This window comes from Phascolarctos cinereus, unplaced genomic scaffold (genome assembly GCF_003287225.1).
Source record: "Phascolarctos cinereus isolate Bilbo 61053 unplaced genomic scaffold, phaCin_HiC Scaffold_5;HRSCAF=322, whole genome shotgun sequence".
Lineage (NCBI taxonomy): Eukaryota > Metazoa > Chordata > Mammalia > Diprotodontia > Phascolarctidae > Phascolarctos > Phascolarctos cinereus.
In genome coordinates this window covers 225,416,311-225,432,826 of record NW_027555958.1, presented here as the reverse complement: position 1 = coordinate 225,432,826, position 16,516 = coordinate 225,416,311, and the positions used below count along the sequence as shown (strand labels likewise).

General features: G+C 41.4%; 1 protein-coding gene across 2 annotated transcripts in view; it reads right to left on the bottom strand.

Annotated features, from left to right (window-relative positions):
- Window positions 1-7,685, bottom strand: part of RCAN2 (regulator of calcineurin 2) — a 355,633-nt gene extending 347,948 nt beyond the window's left edge. For both annotated transcript variants that reach the window (XM_020993898.2, XM_020993899.2), the window contains exon 1: window positions 7,354-7,685. The gene's annotated coding sequence lies outside the window, so the exon portion shown is untranslated. The remainder of the gene's footprint in view (window positions 1-7,353) is intronic.
- Between the last annotated feature and the right edge of the window lie 8,831 nt (window positions 7,686-16,516).

Here is a 16,516-nt window from a genome sequence, read left to right as displayed (position 1 = left end):
AACCTCAGCTCTCCCATTTACTTGTGTGACTTTAGGCAAATTATTTGTTTCTTCTGGGCCTCAGTTCTCTCCTCTGTGAAATTAGGGTGTTGGACTGGATCACTTTCAATTAATTAGCAAGCATTTATGAAGTGCCTGCTACTTACCAGGCACATAGCTAGGGTGCTAGGGACTCAAATACAGCAAATGAAACAGTCTCTACTTAAAAGGAGTTTACATTCTCATGGGAGAGACAATTGTGACATATACAATAAGCACATACAAAATACACATAAAGAAAATAAATACTTTGATCCTATGTCCATTTGTAGGTAGATGAAATTCTCTGAGTATAATATTATAAGCCCTGTGCAGCTGTGCAGAATCAATTACAGTCAGTCAGAACCAAGTATTACAAATTTTGAGTTAGACTAGTGATAAAATAAATAAAAGAGTGACCCCATGGCAGATGGGGGGGGTGGAATCCTTATGAAATATTCAAACTTTCACAGGAGGAATAATTTAGAGCTGGGAGGAACCTCTAGCCCCCTCATTTTACAAATGAGTACACTGAGATCCAGAGAAGGTAACTGGCTTGCCTAGGGTCACAACTTGTGAAAGGGTTAGGATTCAAATTCAGGTTCTCAGACTTCAAGTCCAGCACAAAGATTAGTTTGCTTTCACAGACCTGAAAGGATGAAAAAGGTAGAACCAATGCCAGTGCATTCATCCACCCACAACATCTTGCCACCTGCCCCACATGCAAGCCTGGGAGGGGAGTTCTGCCTCCAGCTCTGGGAACAGTTAACAAAGCAACAGGACCAATGATTCTGAAGGGGGTACTACATTTGACTGTCTCATTGCTCAGTCCATTCCTTGGACTTCTGAAACCAAAAATCCCTTCCCTCATCACCATCTACCTCACTTTTAGAATGCAAACTTCTCAAAGGCAGGGGATTGTCTCATTTTTGTATTTCTATCTCCAGATTATAAAATGATGCCTGACACATAATGGGTGCTTAATATTTTTTTTTTCATTCATTTCTTTATGCATTCCCACTTAGGCAGGGCTTTACTCTTTTCAGCTTAAATCAGAGCTAATGGTCCTAATAGTTCAAGTGTACTTAACTGGCTCAGTAAATTTGGGCAGATCTACTCTGGCCATTTGCCGACTGCTTGTCGGCCAATCTGCAGGCTTCTGAATAGACAATGTAATACTAATGTACTCTGGAATTCAGTAATAAAATCATTAGGCAATGACTGGCTGGTCCATGGGGTCATGAAGAGTGGGACACAACTGAATAACAATAATAACACTGAATATCTCAATTCAGACATTCTAGAACTTGTACAAACCTTCAAAGGGTCCTTGTTTTCTGCCCGCCTGCTAGGGACACCTAACAGAGCCCTAGCTTGCTCCAATAAACAATATATAACAGTTCCAACATATACCCACATCAATAAGGGGTTCCAGAACCAGGGAAAAATTAGGGTCACCTCTGTCCAGGAACACTGTGATGTGGACTCATTCAACCCACTCAGAGTCTGAGACACTTAGAGATCACATTGGTCAGATCCTATTCCTTACCTGATTTAAGCTGCCCAGATGTTTTGCCTATCTGTATATATATTTTTTCTGTCTATGCTTTCCCTTCTGGTCTGGTTTTTTGAACACCGACCTAAGTTTACCCACTTAGACTCCCAAACCTTACTTGTTCCCTTCAGTTTGGTCTAATATGATGGCCCGAACTGTTCAGATGTCTGAAATTCACAATGCTCTCACATCCAGGGATGTGCTGGGGCCAACAAGAGTCATCATTTATTTTACTGTGGTCATTTACATTTCAGAAATCCCTAAGATAATGTTAATAATGAAGATTAGACTTACAAATTCTCTTTCTGTTTTTTCTTTTCCAGAGAGCCAGTTGTTAAACATCATCAGCACAACCTAGCTCACATTCCATTTTTCTCTGCTCACTAACTGACCCTGTGGGTTATGACCTGCTTCTTGCCAGTATGCCGTGCTGTTCACCACATTCTAATGCTCTGACCGTATTTTTACTGCGGGGCCTTCTAGTCAAACTCTGCCCAACTGGAGCATAGTGATTCAGTCTCCTTTTACATGTGAGGAAAATAAAGGATAAAGAGGAGAAGCACTATTTAGTCAGTCTGCCCACCAATCAGTGCCTCCTATATCCTGGGGCAGCTAGGTGGCAAACTGAACAGAGCACTGGGCTTGAAATCAGGAAGACTCCTCTTCCTGAGTTCAAATCTGGCCTCAGACACTTACTAGCTGTGCGACCCTGGGCCAGTCACTTAGCCCTGTTTGCCTCAGTTTAACTCCCCATCTACAAAATGATCCGTAGAATGACAAACCATTCCAATATCTTTGCCAAGAAAACCCCAGATGGGATCACGAAGAGTCAGACATGACTGAAAAATGACTGAATGCTATATGCCAGGCACTGTGCAAAGTGCTAGGGATTAAAAAAAAAAAAGGCAAAACCACAATCCATGCCTTCAAGGAGCTCACAGTCTAATGAAGGAGACAAGTAAACAAGTAAGTACAAACAAGCAACATACAGGATAAGTAGAAAATAAGAGAGGGAAGGTGCTAGAATTAACGGATTGGGATAGCCTTCTTGTAGAATATGGGATTTTAGCTGAGACTTCAAGGAAGCCAGAAGAAAGAAATGAGGAGGGAGGGATTTTCAGGCATGGGAGACAGTCTGAGAAAATGCCTGGAGCCTAGAGATGGAGTGTCTTGTTCATGGAACTGCTAGGAGGCCACTATCACTGCAATCAAGAATAGATGATGGGAAGTAAGGTATAAGAAGACTGGAAAGGTTGAGGGGAGTAGGAGGTAGCTAGGTTAGGAAAGTCTTTTTTTTTTTTTAGGCAATTGGGGTTAAGTGACTTGCCCAGGGTCACACAGCTAGTTAAGTGTCAAGTGTTTGGTCTGAGGCCGCATTTGAACTCCGGTCCTCCTGACTTCAGGGCCGGTGCTCTATCCACTGCATCATTTAGCTGCCCCAGGAAAGTCTTTAAACACCAAACAGAAGGTGTTGTATTTGACTCTGGAGGTGAGAGGGAGCCAATGGAATTTATTGAGTAGTGAGGGTGAGAAAGGTACAGTGAAAAAAAAAAGTGATTGATCTTGAGTCAGCAGGGACATGAGTTCCAATACTGATTCTAACAACAACCAGTTTAATAATTTTGTAATGGATCTGGAATCAAAGAACATGTGTTCAAATCCCAGATCCTACCTATGTGATCTTGGGCAGATTACTTCACCTTGATCTATAAAATGAGAGGGTTAGACCAAGGTCTTTTCAGGCTCTAAAAGATCTGTGATCTCTGACTCACACATGTTATTTAACTTCTCTGAAACTCAGTTTCCTCATCTGTACATTGAGGGGTAAGACCACCTATGGTACTTACCTCACAGGGTTATTGTGTTACCGAACCGATAATATATAGAATGTCCCAAAAGTCTTTGTGAACTAAGACTTTGGGAACAACTTGTACATAAAATGGCTTATGAACTTTAAAGAGTTCTAGCAATGTTAGCTATTAATAGTTTAGTACTATCTCACAGGGTTGTTAGGAAAAAAGGTACCTTGTAAATGTATAAATGCTATAGAAGTACGAATTACTGTCATGAAGTGTATGATAAATGAACGCTCTGTGGCATCATTCCTTTTTCTGATGGGTAGAGAGAGATTTTCTGTGGACATTTTGAAGCTTGGGAAGTTGAGCTTAGGCTATTTTGGGAAATGTCCTCTCCCCCCCAACTTTTTTAACCTCCAGAGAGCGCCCTTCACAGTCACTCACTTTAGTTATTTTTTAAGACATTGAAAAATAGCTTCTGTTCAGCTTCGAGCCACTTCCATGTGTAAAAACAAAAACGACCGTCTTAGGTCATTCAGATCATGCCAGGGGGCACCTGATGGGCCAGCAAAATAAGTTGATAGGGTAAAAAATAGTTAAAATTTGACATGCATGACAAAGACTGTTCATAAAGATATAAAATGTACCAGGAGAAAAACAACAACAACAAAAAACCCAACAAAAATCCAATATTTTATCCCATCTCCTATAATGATAAGCCCAACCAAAATCATTGGTTTTAGACAATATTGTTGCTTTACTGTGTTCTTGACCAATTAATAAACTAAACTAAAAGGGTTCAAGGCATATGTGTGTATGTATACACACACACACACACACACACACACACACACACAGAGTGCATTGAATAATCCATAGTCAGTATGATAGCTCACATTTATATAGCACTTTCAAATTACATTCCCTCATTTCATCCTTCAAGCAATCCTGAGAAAGAAAAAGTGCAAGTTGTAATATCTCTCCATTTAACAGACGAGGAAATTGAGGTTTAGAACAGATTAAAGTGACTTGCTCAAGGTTAATAAATGGCAGGTCCAGGATTGGAGAACACAGGTCTTGTGTCTTCAAACTCTGGTACTCTTTTAGGATGCTGAGATAACAGATCTAGAGCTGGAAGGGTCAGTAGAGGTCATCTACTTCAATACCTTTGTTTTACATGTGAAGAAATTGAGATGCAGAGTGCTTAAGTCATTTGTCCAAGGTTAAGTAAGTGGTTGGAGGCAGAGTTGAAGTCCAATTTGAGTGCTCTTTCCAAAGCATCATGGTGCCTGCTATATCAATACAACTTTAGTTTCAACAGCAGAGATGGCTCTTGGCAGCACTTTAAAGGAATTCTCTTTCTATAGCTTTCTCTCTATAGGTCAAATACCTTCTTCTCATTTGGCTGCCCCAAACTCCTTACTGCAAGGCACTCCTGAGGCCCACTTTCCTTAATCAGCACCCAACCCTCTAAAATCATCCCTCTCTCCTTCTCCCTCGATACAGGCATTTTCGAGAATCAAGGACCACCACCACCACCATCCTTGAAGAATATATGTAAAAAAAAAAATTACACTAAGTTGTTAAAGACTGACAACAGCTTCATAGATGGTTTCTCCCCTGGATTTGCAGTTTACTTTAAGGCAATCCAAAAAAAATGAATCTCTAAAGGTATACTGACTTGAGAGACAATATAGCTACCAGATGGGATATACATTTAAGGAGCTAGGTCACTCCTACTCAGGAGTATTTCAATGTTCAGAAAAATGCTTTCCCATTAGAAGATAAAATAGGGCTCAGGAGTGTCAATTCCCAAGAATTTTGCTTTTTTCAAAAGAGGGGTGGATAGACTGGAGGAGCAGAGAAAAGAAAATAAAAAAATGACAACTTTAAGGAAAGCAAAAATTGGCCTAAATAATAAGAACAGATAGATTTGCAATGCATATGCATCTCTTTGCCTGATTAGGCAGGTGTTTTTAAAAGGAGTGGGATGAGTACTTATAAATGACAGTGCTCCCAAGGCATCATTTACGTTAGTCAAATTTTACTCACAAGATAAATCAGTAAATTCTCCCATAAGCTAAGGCAAGGAATTGAGCTGTGAAAGAACCAATGAAGCAAAAGCTCAGAAAGTCCACCTGGAACAACCCTGCCTGATGCTGGAAATGTTTGCCTCAAAGAGCCCCCATATACCCAAATCATGCTTTGCACTCAGTGGGCTCCTGGTAAATATATCTTGATTTGATCTGCTTTCAATATGAAACTCATATACTGTGCAAAACATGAGCTAACTGGGCCCAGGGATTGGCAATGTTTGATACAATGGTTTTAAGGTAAAGATGGTCAATAGGGTCTGAAATCCTGGCAAGAATCCACCACCACTGGAGAGCTATTATCAATGTGCTTCTCCCTCAAGCATATTTCCAAGCCCTGTGAATTTCTAACTTCATAATACCCTCAAGCTGGGGCTGTTTAGCAAGTCAGCATAAGTATCTTTTGTCTTTTTTTGTTCCATAATTTTGGATTGGATATAAAAGAAGAGCATGAAGTTGCTCGATTATGATATTGCTAATAATATCCTACTTTTCCTAAATGGTGGTTAACCCTCTGATATGTTTATTTAAGTAAAGTCCTGGCTGCAGGTATAGAGGTTTGGACCAGGTGTCTTCCAAAACCTCTGCTATCTATTGGCTGTGGGCCCTTAGGCAAGTCACTAAACCTCTCTGAGCACCAGTTGCCTCATCCGTAAAAAGAATATTTGGGCTAGGTGATCTTGAAAGTCCTTTCCAGGTCTAAATCCTATGATCTCTATGAGTCTTCCAGTACCACAGGAATGGGATGCTGTTTTTATGCTTTATGTTTTGAGTAAATACAAGGAGGCTTTTTTCTTCAGTAAACTGAAATAACAGGAAAGCCTTAAAAATCCTTGCTATCAAAACCATAAAATGCATGTTTAACCGCTTCTTTACACCCCCTCCTCCCCGGCACTGCAGCTGATGTTTGAACTGCCCAATGCTCCGAATCAGAAAAGGTCCAAACCAGCAGGCTCCATGAACTCTGGCTTTATTCTTTTGCGGATGAAGAAAAGAAACTGTGTGCCTTGGCAAATGAATCATTAACTCAAAGTCCAACAGAGCTGCCCTGGAAACCAAAGCGATGTAAGAAAGTGATGGTATCTCTCGGGCAAGTTGAGATTTCCCTGTTCCCTCCTGTGACTTCTAAAGCGAAGCATCCCACAATCCTGGGCCACGCAGACACAGAACAGTCTAGTTCTTTCACTTTACAAACGTGAAGTTATTTTTAGATGACCCAAGCTAGCTAATTCCCCTCAAGGCAATTTCCCAGCTAGCTCAGCCACCAGGCAACAAGTCGCCCCCTTCCCCAACACTCACATTCTCCTAACCCTGGGCCTGGGGAGGCGTTCTCCTAATTTCTTTTTTCTAGGTGCCCCCACCCCAAGCCCCCTTTGCGGGTCCCCAGTTCCGGGTGCATGATTTTCCTTCCTCTACTCCACTTATCCACCTGCTGCTACTGCTTGACCTCAACTACTTAACGCGCAACCCATTTTTCCGTAAAGCGCAATTCTTGCGACCGGGCTCATTCGAACTCTCACCGCCACGGACATGCAGCCCACGGGGTCCCTGCGGAAACGCCTCAGCTGGAGTGAAGGAGGAGGGGGAAAATGAGGGGAACACCTCCAGTACGCACTGCTGCCCACTGCCCAACTAAACACAGCGGGTGGTGTCCCCCGCCGTCCCTCCTTCCCGCCCCAACACACACAATGGACCCTTCCCCCACTTCCCCTCGTCTCCCCTCAAAAAAACAAAAACAAAAAACTGGGAAGGCGCTCACTCCCAGATCTAACCACCCCCCAACCTTACGGGACCAGGGAGGACAGAGTGCTCTCCCCTACCTTCCCCACCGCCGGTCAGGCGCATGTGTTAGGTGGGGTGATCTAGGGACTGGCGCTGTTATGTAACTGACCTGCCGAGTGTCCGAGATGCCCCCGAGGAGGGCAGCGGGTCGGGGTCCGAAGGGTGGCTCGGCTTAGTTGGGCTGAGCAGGGCAGGGCAATCTGCAGTTGCCCCAGACGCAGCGAAATGGATGGTGGGAGTCGGGCTCCTCAGGACCCTGCTCAGGGTCTTTCTCACCTGCCCCTGCTGCTGTGTGTCCGCGTGTGTGGAAGTGTGCAAATGGGTGTGAGTGCCGGTGGTGAGGAGGTGTGTTTAAAGAGTATCCACAGCGCCCAACCTGCCTTCTTGGCCCGCAGCAACTGAAAGGCTGCCTAGCTCTCTTCCTCGCTCTCCCTCCTCCCTCCCTCCCTCTCTCTTCTTTCTCCCTCCCTTGTCTCTCTCCCCCCCCCCCGCCCCAACCTCCACTGCTGTCACCCGGGACAAAGCTGTTTCAGGGAGGGGCACAGCAGGACACAGAGGAGCCGCGATGAGTTTCGACTCATCAAGCCAACCTCCAATCATACCAAAGGAAATCCAAAGCTTCAGGGCTCGGCTCTCCTTTCGGTCTCCCCACCTCTACCACCTTTACTTGCACCACCCCCCTCACACAACCTACAACTTCCAATCCAACCCCAGTACCACACCCTCAACGTGCCGGTGCATCCAGTACCCCCACCCAAATACCCCTACCCATATCCTTTCCCCCCTCAGAGACCCTCAACTTTCTGTTGCCCTACATTGCCCCTGCAAAAGATGCAGAAAAGATTGACTGACTTCAGCCTGAGTGTCACTGTCACAGAGAGAATAGGACTATGGCTTGAAGGCCAACAAATGAGAGTGGGGAGGGAGAGTGATGGTTTTGGTTAGTAACAAAGGTCTGGATGGAGGACAGGTAGTGGTGAAGAAAGTAGTTGGATATTAGTTAAGAAAGAAGGCAAAGGCTTGAGAAGGGAAAGTGTTAAAAAGAAGTATACAGAGCCTGTGACTGCTTATGACAGAGATAAGATGATTGAGACCGAGTTATGACTAACTGAGAAGCAATGAGGGAGCTCTGAAGAATTGTGTGTTACAAAAAAGGTGAAATTGACTGGAGAGGGATTTCAAGGTCTAAAATAAAGAGGAGAGAGAGAGAGAGAGAGAGAGAGAGAGAGAGAGAGAGAGAGAGAGAGAGAGAGAGAGAGAGAGAGAGAGAGAGAGTTTTAATCCACACTGAAGAAGATCCATAGAGATTTAGAACTGGAAGGGATCTTCTCTATCTTCTTAACCTTTCTTGGATCTTGGACCCTTTTGGCAGTTTGGTAAAACCTACAGACTTCTCAGAATAATGATTTGCTTCCTACATTTATAATTTAAGGAACTGCTAAATTTCTGTTAGAAGTCAATGTGAATAAAGATGTAATTTTCCCCAATCCCATTTCACAGAGCCCCCCTGAATCCCTTATGGGTCTATGAAAATCAGGTTAAAGACCTCTGCTTTAGGTCATCTAATCCAATATCCTTCATTCATTTAACGAGCATTATTAAGCACCTGATGATACTAGCACTTTGCTGGGGGCAGGGCAAGGAAGTAGAGGAAAATAAAAGACAAAAATAAAAGATTCCCCGACTTCAAGTAGTTTGCACTCTGCTGGGGGAAAAGAAAATGTACCTAGACAAGTTTGTACACAGTATATAAAGAGTAGATGAAGGCTTCTGGGTCATGTGACCAATATAACTTTTTCCAGTCCTCATGATCTCCCAAACTTCTTCAAAATATGAATTATTCACAACTGTAAAGCAATTCCAGTTTTCTCCTATGTCTAAAATACCAAGATTCCTAATGAAGTAACAACCTGTTCAACTAACTACAGAGAAGGCTATTCCCAAATCCTGAACAAACTAACTCAACAACACTTTCAACACCATCCCTTATACTTTCTGGCAGGACAGTGCAAGATCCAAATAGCTGTGCTCTGAGATCCACTCTGGGATCCTTTTACTGCACCAGTAATCTCTATCAGTACACTTTTAAGCTTGTCCTCAGCTTCATCCTTCTGAGGCAATAAGCAACAGAACTCAGTTCTGCTTCCTACCACATCTTGTATGGAAGAAGTAGAGGTATAGGAAGATAGGTGGCTCACTTTGCTCAGGGTGGCAGCCAGACAGCACGCTGTGCCATACCAATGATAAGCCAGGGAACTAATGAAGAGAGGGAACTGGGGAAGGGTACCAGTGCTGGGATGTGGATGAGGGGGACTCCAGCAGGCCTGAAGGAAAGGGGACTGACATTCTCCTGAGGTCAGTTTTGTTCATCTCTCCATCCCTCTTAAAGTCACTTGGGGCAGAGAGTGAGGCCAGTGGAAAGCAAATTTTCCAAATTAGGAGGAGGCTAAAACAGCTTTGAGGTCTAGCCCTTAGGGGAAAAGTGAGTGAAAGTAGACTATAAGGAAAAGAGAGAGTATTGCTAAAGATTCAGAATAAAGAAAACTCAAAGCATAAGCAGATAAACAAGCATGAAATATATTTATAAGAGAAGAGAAGATGTCCTCTAGGACATCTAAATAACTCCAAATATCTCTGAATCTATATTGCAAAAGAAAGGAAAATGAATCAATATTTGATGAGATAAAGGACTGGGTGGATTCTCAGGAGGTCATAGAACCACAGCAGGATATTCTTGAAGGGTTAAGAAAGAAGTAAAATTATGAAATCAGAATTTATGACCATAGAAGAAACAATCAACAGAATAGAAAAACCTGAATCCACAGAGGCAAACCTCACCAAAGAAACCAGAAAGCAAGCAATAGATTATGAATACAAATACACAGAAGTTTTTCTACGAGATCAATCTGGAAGAAGAGAAGCAAAAAAGCAATAATGTTAAAAGAAAATATGAGCTTTATACAAGCAAAATATATTGACCTTGAAGACATTACGCATAAGAACAAACCACAGGTTATAGGTCTTCCAGAAGAACATGACAAGTCAAAAAACCTGAATGTAAGAAACAATACAAGAGAAAATTACTCAGAACTTCTGAATGCAGAAAAAAAAGATGTCAATGAAAAGCTGCAGATTACCTCCAGAAATAAGCCAACAACAACAGCCAAAAACCTTTATGCATCCAACTTGGACACATAGTGTTAAAGTTAACAATTGCAATGACAAAAGATACATTCTTCAAGTGAACAAAAGAAAGAAGTACAAATATAAAGGAAAGGAAATTCAAATAATGGTAACAGAAGACTTCTACACCCACTAGAAACTGCTGAAGGAAACGAATAAAATTTTCCCTTTTTTTTTGTTGGTGAGGCAATCATGGTTAAGTGACTTATGCAGGGTCACACAGCTAGTAAGTGTCAAGTATCTGAGGTCACATTTGAACTCAGGTCTTCCTGACTCGAAGGCCAGAGCTCTATCCACTGTACCACCTAGCTGCCCCCAGAATAAAATCTTCCAAAGAGCAAAATAGTTCAAGATGTAATCTAAGGTTACATGCTCTGCAAACCAGAGACTAAGCATCAATGAAAAACAATAGACATTCAATAAGAGAATCATTTGAAATATTCCTACAAAGAAAACCAGATGTGAGCAAACTTTTCACTTTGCAAATACTCCAGACAAAAGAAACACAAGAAAGGTAAAAAAAAAAATACAGCAACTAAGGCACAAATAATGAAATGAATTAACTCAGAAAAAATGGAGAAGGGGGGAGAACAAGAAACAGAAAGACACCTATGTAGTAAAAAACAAAACAAAACAAACAAAAAACCCCAGAAGGATTATTAAACCATTTCTTTCTAAAAGCACACAAGGAAACAAGGCTAAAGAAATGATGGTGGAGGTTTCAGGCTTGAGACACCATGGATTAAACCTCATAATACCCCACCTACAGATGACTCAATGGTTTGGATCATGTGGGGTAGGGGAGAATAAAACTGAAGAGTGAGAGACAATATAAAAGGAAAGAGGGAAAGAAGAAAACAATGTGGAATGTACCCTAATCAAGTCAATGGGGAAAATGGTGGAAAAATAAGGTCTATAGTCCCTACTAGAGAATGGGTGAAGCTGCAAATGGAGGGATTGAAATACGTGGAAAGAAAGGAGAAAATCTTGATTCAGTAGTGGGAAGCAGTAACACTGAAGAACATCCCCATGGGAGACAAGAGATTCTATAATGGGATATGGGGACCTTATAATGAGTAAAATCTGCAGGAATTTGGCATTTAGAGAGATCACTACTTCTTGTAAAATGTTAAGCCCCTATGGACAACAGCCTTCCTCAGAAAGGCATCAGCACTCCTAAGGGCAACAGTCATTCAGAAGGGTAGGAGGGAATGACATTTCATGGCAAATGTAGGAAAAAAAATGATCATGGGAGAAACAGGAGGTAGTAAAGAATGGCCAGTCAGGGATCCAAGAAAATCTCTGACATGGGGCTGCTTGTGCTTTGAGTTTTCTTCCTCCTGAATCTTTACTAATTTCTATCTTTTCCCCTTATATTCTACTTTCACTCATTTTCCTTCCCCTTTAATGGCAGATTCCCCCAAGGGCTAGACCTCAAAACTGTTTCAGCCTCCTCCTAATCTGGGGAATTCACTTTCCACTATCCTCAGTCACTGCCCCAAGTAACTTCTGGGGGAATGAGAATAGGACAAAATTGGCCCCAGCTGGATGCTAGTCCCCTTTTCTTTTTTAGTTGTTTTTTCTTTCAGTCCAAGTAGTTTATTTTTTAAAATTATTTATTTGTTTTTAACTTTCAACATTCAACATTCCATCAGCTTTTGAGTTTTAAATTTTCTCCCCCTCCCTCTTTCCACTCCCCCTCTCCCCAAGACAGAGGGCAGTCTGATATAGGCTCTACATTCACATTAGTCATGTTGTAAAGAAGAATTAGAACCAATGGGAGGAACCACAAGAAAAAAGAAACAAAACAAAACAACAAAAAAGAGCAAATAGCATGCTTCAATCTGCATTTGGACTCCATAGTTCTTTCTCTGGATGTAAATAGCATTTTCCATCATGAGACTTTTAGAGATGTCTTAAATCCTTGCATTGCTGAGAAGAGCCAAGTCTATGAAAGTTAGTCATCACACAATGTGCCTGTTGCTGTGTACAATATTCTCCTGGTTCTGCTCACTTCATTCAGCATCAGTTCATATAACTCTTTCCAGGTTTTTCTGAAGTCTGCCTGCATCAGAGCAACTGTTGCTTTTTATTTTTTATTAATTGATTTTGATTTATCAATCACTTCCATAAGCTTTTGAGTTTTAAATTTTTCTCCCTCTCCCCAAGACAGAGGGCAATCTAATATAGGCTATACATATACATTCCTATTAAACATATTTTCACATTAGTGATGCTGTAAGTAAGAATTAGAAGCAATAAGAGGAGCCACCAGAAAGAGGAAACAAAACACAACAGAAGAAAGAAAAGAGCAAATAGTATGCTTCGATCTGCATTCACATCTCTGGATGTGGATAGCATTTTCCATCATGAGGCCTTTGGAGATGTCTTAGATCCTTGTATTGCTGAGAACGGTTCAGTCTATCAATATTAGTCATTGCACAATGTGGCTGTTACTGTGTACAACGTTCTCTTGGTTCTGCTCACTTTACTCAGCATCAGACCATGCAAATCTTTCCAGGTTTTTCTGAAGTCAGCCTGTTCATCATTTCTTATAGCACAATAGTATTCCATTACATTCATATATCACATTCACAGTTATGCTTACTATCTGTGTCTTTCTTTCCATTCTTTTCCCCCCTGTTTATGCTTTTCTTTCTCCTTTTCTGTCCTCACTAGTGTTTTGCTTTTGACCGCTGCCTCCCTCAGTCCTGCTTCCCTTCTATTAGCTCCCTTCCTTTCCTTCCCCTTTACTCTTACTACTTCTTCCTTCCCTTCTATATCCCTGCCCCCCTTCTTTCCCCTTTTCCCTTCTACTGCCTATTGGGCAAGTTAGATTTCTATACCTAATTGATTATGTTATTCCCTTCCTGAGCCAAATCTGATGAGAGTAAGGTTCAAACATCGCTCATCTCCCTCCCTTCTTTCCCTTTGTTGTAATAGGCTTTTGTGCCTTTTCCTGTAATGTCCTGGGGTGATGTTTTCTGGGCTTTCAGAGGTTAATAAGGGAGGGTAAGAGTGACTTACTTCTTACTCTGCCACCTTGGCTCCCAGAAGCAGAAGTTGGCAAATGTCCCAGTCCCCTTTTCTTTAGGCCTGGTGCAGCTCCCCTCCTCTCCCAGCACTGAATTCCCTGTCTTCATTAGTTCTCTTCTATACTCTCTGATCTGTCTCCAGCAGGAATTGATACTTCTAAGAGTGAGGCAGAACAACAGAGGGGAGGGAAAACATATACAAGACGATAAGATAAACAGGAAAGATTTACATAGCTCCTACTATGTGTCAGAAACTATACTAAATTTGTTTGTTTTTTTTTTTACAATATTATCTTATTGGATTGTTATAATAACCATGAGAAGAAAGTGCTGTTACTATCCCCATTTTATGGTTGGAAAAACTGAGGCAAAAAGGGGAGGGAGAGAAGTGATTTGCCCAGGATCACACAGCTAGTAAATATCTAAGGCCTGATTTGAACTCAGGTCTTCCAGACCCCTGGTCCACTGCACTGAGCCACCTGGCTGACTCATCAACAATAACGCAAAAACTTTAAAAGGCAGAAGTCAAAAATAAATTTCTCAGAAGCTTTATTTCGATGACAAATACATTGACTAAAAAAGGAATAAATAAGAAGGATCATGAATTAAATAATAATAAAAGTCTAGAAGAGAAGAGAACAGAATTAATGAAGAGAATGAGGGAAAGAAATCTTTTTTTAGAAAAAGGCTCAGAAAAAAATTTTTTTAAGTAAAGTAAATAGTAATTTTTAGGGCAGCAGCAATAATAATAAATAATGGGGAAGCTATCAAGAAATGCCTGGTGCAAGAGAAGGTACTTGTTTCTAACCAATGGTATTAATTTTATCTATGAGGAAACTGAGGCCGAGAGACGTTAAGTAGCATACAAATTGACAAAAAGAATAAGTAGCAGAACAGAACTTGTATCCCTGGCCCACCTAGCGCTGTTTACCCCGTATGATGCCTTTTTCTGTCTTGGAAGAGAAGTTACTGAAGTCAGAAAAAAACCCAAAACTATGCCTTAGGGTGACATTAATAAAGACAGGCTATGCATAAAAGAAAAAGATATCATTGACCCTGATTTAGGAGAATACTGTAAACACTAAAAGTGAAAGTTGTATTTTAGGACAAGAATACAGGCCCAGTAGAAGTGACTGTATTAGCAGATTAAATTTTTTTTAAACTAATGGTCTCATCTTTCTGAGGGCTCAAAAGGCGCTCTTTCGTCTCTTTTTCACATTTTTACTGCATTGTCTGATGACAGTAAAGTTTATATATTGGCATTTGGCTAATGGCACAATAAAACAAATTCAATGCCTTGAAGGAATTCATAGAACTTATTTCCATAATGTATTCCTCATTGTTAACAAAAAATGAGGGGGCTGGATTAGATGATCTCCAAGGGCCCTTCCAGCTATTAATTTCTATGACTCTATGACCAAAAGATTCCAGTGTTATTCCTGTTTTCCTATATAGTCATAGTACTATAGGATTTTTAGAGCTGGAAGAGACTTTAGAAAAATAAACTAGTCTAGTCCCTTAATTCTACAGACAAGGAAACTGAGCCCTGTCACATGGCTACTTAGTACCAGAACCAGGATTAGAACCCAAGTCCTCAGACTATTTCCACTGCATTTCATTTTTAATTCAAGTATTTGACTATGCCTTCAAACCCAAAATACTCTGGCTTTCATTGAATGCCCAATAACAGGCCACAGCCCAAGCCTCTGTTGCTTATAATTTGAGTTTTGATGTCTCAGAATAAGTGTAAACAGCAACTGTTTTCTGTTCCGGCCAGAAACTCTGAGGGTCTTCCCCTCAGGGATTGCTATTTTTGTGATGGTATCGCTCTTAGTCATTGAATGGGCACTGTCTCAGACAAACTGAGACCTGGGAAAGACCTTAATGTAGAAGGGCCGAGGTCACCTACTGTATCCTAGACCAGCGCCGATCCTCTTGAAATTTGTCCTGCCACTAGACTCTGATGACTCTGGAGGAAAGAGTGAGGCTGAGGACTTTGTGCAGCTCTGCCTCACTTAAATCCAATTCACACACAAGTCAAGACATCACTCTCATAGTGTCATTGGTCCTCTTCGAGAATGAAGGCTGAAGGGGCAACTAGGTGGCGCAGTGGATAGAGCACCGACCTGAAGTCAGGAGGACCTGAGTTCAAATCTGGCCTCAGACAAAAGACTTGACACTTACTAGCTGTGTGACCCTGGGCAAGTCACTTAACCCCAATTGTCTTAAAAAAAGAAAGAGAGAGAGAGAGAGAGAGAGAGAGAGAGAGAGAGAGAGAGAGAGAGAGAGAGAGAGAGAATGAAGGCTGAACAACAAGATAGTCTGGGGCAGGTAGTCATGGGCCTGGAGTCAGGAAGACTTATCTTCCTGAGTTCATATCAGCCTCGTTGTGGACCCTGGACAAATCACTTAATCCCATTTGCCTCAGTTTCTTCATCTATAAAATGAGCTGGAGAAGGACATGGTAAACCACTCCAGCATCTTTTGCCCAAATGGGACCATGAAGAATAAGATACATGGAAATGACCGAGCAACAAAAGAGGCTAAGTGATTCATTCAACATCACACAGCAAGTAAATATCAGAGATATGATTCAGACCTACATCTTCTGACTCCAAGTCTAGCAGATAACACAATGCATATAGCTGGTATTTGATAAATGATTATTGATTAATTAATTTATGAGGAACTCAGGCTTTCTGAGGGTTCACAAGGCCCTTTCTTTTGCCTCCTTTTCACATTCTTTTTTTTTAAATTAAAAAATTTTTTAATATAAATTTATTTATTTGTAGTTTTCAACATTCATTTCCACAAGTTTTTGAGTTCCAAATTTTCACCCCGTCTCACCTCTCCCCCTAAACCAAGATGGCGTGCATTCTGAATATCCCTTCCCCTAGTCTGTCCTCTTTTCTTTCTCTCCCCCCTTCTCTTATCCCCTTCCCCTTCTATTTTCCTGTGGGGCAGGATGGACTTCTGTACCCCATTTCCTATATTTCTTATTTCCCGGCAGCATGTCCTTTTCACATTCTTACTGCATTGTCTCATGACTATAAT